Source organism: Octopus bimaculoides, chromosome 20 (genome assembly GCF_046866305.1).
Source record: "Octopus bimaculoides isolate indiv1 chromosome 20, ASM4686630v1, whole genome shotgun sequence".
NCBI classification, from domain to species: Eukaryota; Metazoa; Mollusca; class Cephalopoda; order Octopoda; family Octopodidae; genus Octopus; species Octopus bimaculoides.
This window is the reverse complement of record NC_142947.1, coordinates 40,262,065-40,266,959: the sequence shown is the minus strand read 5'-3', so window position 1 is coordinate 40,266,959 and position 4,895 is coordinate 40,262,065. Positions and strand designations below refer to the sequence as shown.

General features: G+C 36.1%; 1 long non-coding RNA gene across 1 annotated transcript; it reads right to left on the bottom strand.

Annotated features, from left to right (window-relative positions):
- Positions 1-701: 701 nt before the first annotated feature.
- LOC149131692 (uncharacterized) lies at positions 702-4,522 on the bottom strand. The gene is made up of 3 exons (XR_016237667.1): positions 4,176-4,522; positions 2,272-3,397; positions 702-905 (listed from the first exon to the last, which is right to left on the bottom strand). It is a non-coding gene; the product is annotated as an uncharacterized LOC149131692 (long non-coding RNA).
- Between the last annotated feature and the right edge of the window lie 373 nt (positions 4,523-4,895).

Genomic DNA, 4,895 nt, shown 5'->3' with positions numbered 1-4,895 from the left:
GGGAAGCAAGCATCTTACCACACAGCTACGCCTGCGCCTATGAACATGCGTATGACAAATCCATACTAGTTTCAAGGTTCTTTTGCCGAACTGCTAAGTTACGGTAACCAATACCGGTTGTCAAGACACAAAGACACACACACATATACTCACACACACATACACGCACATACATATATATGACGGGCTTCTTTTCAGTTTCGGACCAACCAAATACACTCGTAACGCTTTGGTCGGCCCGAGGCTGTAGTAGAAGACACTTTCCCAAGATGCCGGACACTGGGATTGAACCCGGAACGCTGTGTCTGGGCAGCAATCGTCTTACCACAAAGCTACGCGTATGACAAATGTATACTGATTTTAAGGGTAAGGTCGATAAATGATCAAGACACAGAATGTCTTAATGAGGGATGAGCAAATTACTGACTCTTATTGCAAATATTAATTTTTTCGAACATCAAAGTATGACTGGATGTGACTGAAACCCTGATAGAGCAGTGAATAGGAAAAATAGTAAGAGCGAAGATACTGAAATGTTGGATTTAAAATACTGTACGTATTTAATCCTGCTATTATAGTTTAAGATCTCATATCCTAGGGCTTCAGAAAATAAGAATTCGAGGGAATTGAAAATTTAGGTTTTATTAGGCGTTCGTGTTGAATTTCGAGAAACAACGATGTTATAATCGAATATCTATGTGTTAAAATCTGTGTAATTTGCAGTTAAATTTTCGGGTTCCAGGCATTATTATTATCTTGGCGTGGCGTCATATGCGCGAAGAATTGTTTAGTTTCTGATTTAAAACGAAATCGGTGTAGCAAGTAATTGCAGTTATTCAAGGTTCAGTTTAATTTCTGCTGTCATACGCAATATTCATAGGTTTTTTTTTTTCAAATAGTAAATGCTGTTAAAATATGGGAAGAAATAACAAGGAAAAGACAGAAAAAGAAAATAATCCTACGGAAGAAACGATAATTGTAAAGAAGAATTAAGGGTTCAATACACGAACATCATTTTACTAGCGAAGAAAAGAAGTGCGGTACCGTCACATATAGATATTTGAATATACGCAACCATATACGAGGGACTCATATACACATAAAGGAACATACCGCTCACGATTGTAAGGTCGTGAGTTCAATTCCAGGCGACGCGTTGTGTCCCTGAGCATGACTCTTCATTTCACGTTGCTCCAGTTCACTCACCTGGCAAAAATGAGTAGTAGCTGCAATTTCAAAAGGGCCAACCGTGTCATGCTCTGTGTCACGCTGAATCTCTCCGAGAACTACGTTACGAGTAGACGTGTCTGTGGAGTGCTCAGCCACTTTCACGTCAATTTTACGAGCAAGCTGTTCCGTTGATCGGCCGGGCCCCTTGTCGTCTTCACCGACAGAGTGGTCTTATATATATATATATATATATATATATATATATATATATATATATATATATATACACATACACACATACACACACACACACACACACACACACAATTATATATATTTATATATATATATAAATATATATATATATATATATATACATATATATATATATACCAAGCCTCAAAACGTGATATGAGTAGTAACAATACTAGATGGTAACGTGTTTTTGCCACTATGACATGTTTTTCTCTTATAAAATACAAACATACAGGAGGAGTAAATGATATATATATATATATATATATATATATATATATATGTATATATATATTGATTGACCGTTGACTGAACACTATTCAATTTTTTTTCTCCGTGTTTTTCTCCATGTCTCCGTATTCTTTCTGTTGAAGAGCGTAGCTCGAAACGTCAAAGACTTTCCGTATTCCCGAGCGTCATACTAATATATACTTTTGTTATTTACACCACCTGTCCTCGTCTGTTGTTATTATTTGTATATTCTCCCATATATATATATATATATATATATATATATATATATATATATATATATATATATGTTTGTGTGTGTGTGTGTGTGTGTGTGTATACATAGAGAGAGAGAAAGAGAGAGAGGGTGACAGATAGATAGATGGATATATAGATAAATACACGTATGGCTAGAAGTACATGAGTGTCTTCATTTTATATTTATACATGCACACACACACACACACACACACACACACACACACACACACACACACACACACACATAATGCCAAAGTGTGTTGATAGCGAAATCAAAGGAACACAATTCATGTTTTAAGAGTATATATTCTGTTTACATATTTCTTTCAACCCTTTAATATGAATGACATTTACCTTCGTATTCCATCGACAATATCGCTCGATTTTTCCATCTTCTGTCTTATTCATCGACACATTTTAATGTATATCATGCTTTCTATTTTTACCCAAAACATTTTAACCTTCTTTGTCTAGCATGTTGTAACACTAATTAGTATTCTGAAATATTAAGTTCAGGCATATTTTGGTTCAAACTTTACTGTCAGTGCACTTTTTGAGAAGTCTCTGAATCTTTTTCCTTTATTTTAGAACAACATGATCTGAATATAGAACACACTTGCCATTCCTGTGAATGTCGATTTACTTTTTCTATTTTTTTCAAGTCCTTTGCTTCCGCTTTCCTCTGCATCAATGTTTCATCACGAGCCTCAACGATTGTTGGTAATGCGGGTTCATAATCGAAATTATAAATATTCCTGTGTCTTTGAACGGCCATGATGTAAATGAACAGCATTAATGTTAAAATGAAGAGACGTGAACAAACTGCAGAAATAACGCATTAGACGAGAACATATGCCGTCCAAACGTTACCTCAGGTGTGGAATAATTATCCTGAGGGAGATTTTGTTCATACAAACAGATAAATATACCACAGCTTAAGCATTGAATGTACTACTTTGCGGAGGAAACTAGGCATAAATATAATGAAGATAAAGTCCAAACGATGAAAGTAACGAGAGAAATAACGCATTAGACGAGAAAATATGCCGACCAAACGTTGCCTCTATTGCGGAATAATACTTTTGTGTGAGATTTTGTTCATATAAATAGATAAATATACATAAACATAAATATTGAATGGACTAACTAGCAGAGAAATCTATGCATTAATTACCTAACGCAATAAAAGTTAAGTCCAAATGATAGAAGTACATTATATAATTTTACAGTGGAAACAGTTGAAAAAAGATATTTTCTCAACTGAATTCAGTTTTATGAGTTCCGACGAGAGCATATTTGAATTTCGAGAAATGACATGAATCGAATCATCTTTTAAGAATTATTACGTCATTTCTTCTGTAAACTAAAGAAGAGATCTCCGACAATCCACTGCTGCATTCTCACGCGATATGTTTTAACTGTGACATTAGGTTTGATATCTTTGTAATTGTGCTCTGTCTTCTGTTGTCTTGTGTTCTCTCTGTAATTCAAGATAGGAAACAACTTTTTTAATCCAGGCATATACTAGCATTTAGTCTGAGAGACAGAAAAAACTCCAGCTGCTATCTGAACTCAGAAAGGCTCTTACCGAACACACATAATTGCACACTCTCACACAAACGCGCGCGTGCATACACACACGCGTACAAATACACAGGAACAACCACATATAATACACACACAATCACATGCTCATTGTGGATCCTAACATGTCTTTTAAGACCCCCCATTGGATTTGCAAACCCTCTGGCATACACCACATTCAAACGTGTGCATAGACATATAATCAGAATAGCTGGTTGAAGTTTGTTTTCCATGGGTTCGCAGGTGAGATTTATAGTATGTCATAAATCATATGGCACGCACCAGGTAGTTTGCCAGTAAATCATGTTTGCTGGCTTAGTAGTGTTCGTTCGGTATGTAATTAATGAGACAGATGGAAGATGCGAGAATCTTTATGGATCACTACAATCGTTTGGACCCATGTAGTTTCGATCACTTGCAGGTGGGATACTGCACAGCTGGATTGGGTACATACCTTTGTGTAGATATGGCTCTTCAGGTGATTTTCAAGTGGCACCTCGGTAAAATAAACTGTTTTGCAAATCTTATACCTCTGTATATATGGGGTAGTTTTTGTGAAATATTGTGCGGTATCACTTTAAAGAATGTAATTGTGCAAAGCCGGAACATTGTGAGAAGTTACAAAGTAAACTGTAAAATGAAAAAAAAAAAACAGAACAAAGCTGCATTTTTACCTTGTATTTCTATATTTTGAGGTGACGTCCCCCTGTTCAGGATATTCAGAAAAGCGGTGGCTGTAAAATGTTTGTTGTTCAGATGCAGCGAAGACACAATTGGTCACTTGGTAACCGAACAATACATGCAACTAGTTTGGCAAGCCACTGGATCATGTGACTCAATTGTGCAGTATTTTCGCTTTAGCGACCAAACGTAATAAAACCATTACACATATCTGCTGCAAGCAGTTTAAATATCTCATCATTGAATGGGAAGTAGGTGTTCCCTACTGTTGTGACGTGAATATCCGAAGGTTTAAGATTCAATAGGTGAAATTTGGCGGAAAACGAAGGAGAAGAAGAAAAGAAAGAAGAAGGAGTGGAGGCAGAAGGAGAGGGAGGGTGTACGAAGAATGACGAAGAGCAGAAAAGGACGAAATAGGTGTAGGATAAGGTGGGGACGAGACAGGAGCTGCGATGCGGTGAGTGCGGTCTGTATATATATATATATATAATTATAGAAAAAGGTGTGGATAAACCACACCAACAGGCTAGAAATAGCTGCTAATAGCTCTAGAAACCACATGATATTTTACTCCGTTAGCACAGGTTGAAACGGTCTAATAAATTATTCAGATTTTAAAAAATAAGGGATACTCATAAATCGATTTCTGGTTTACGATTTATGAATAACCCGTTTTAAAAAATCTGATTATAAAAACTCCTGTATACTGCCTC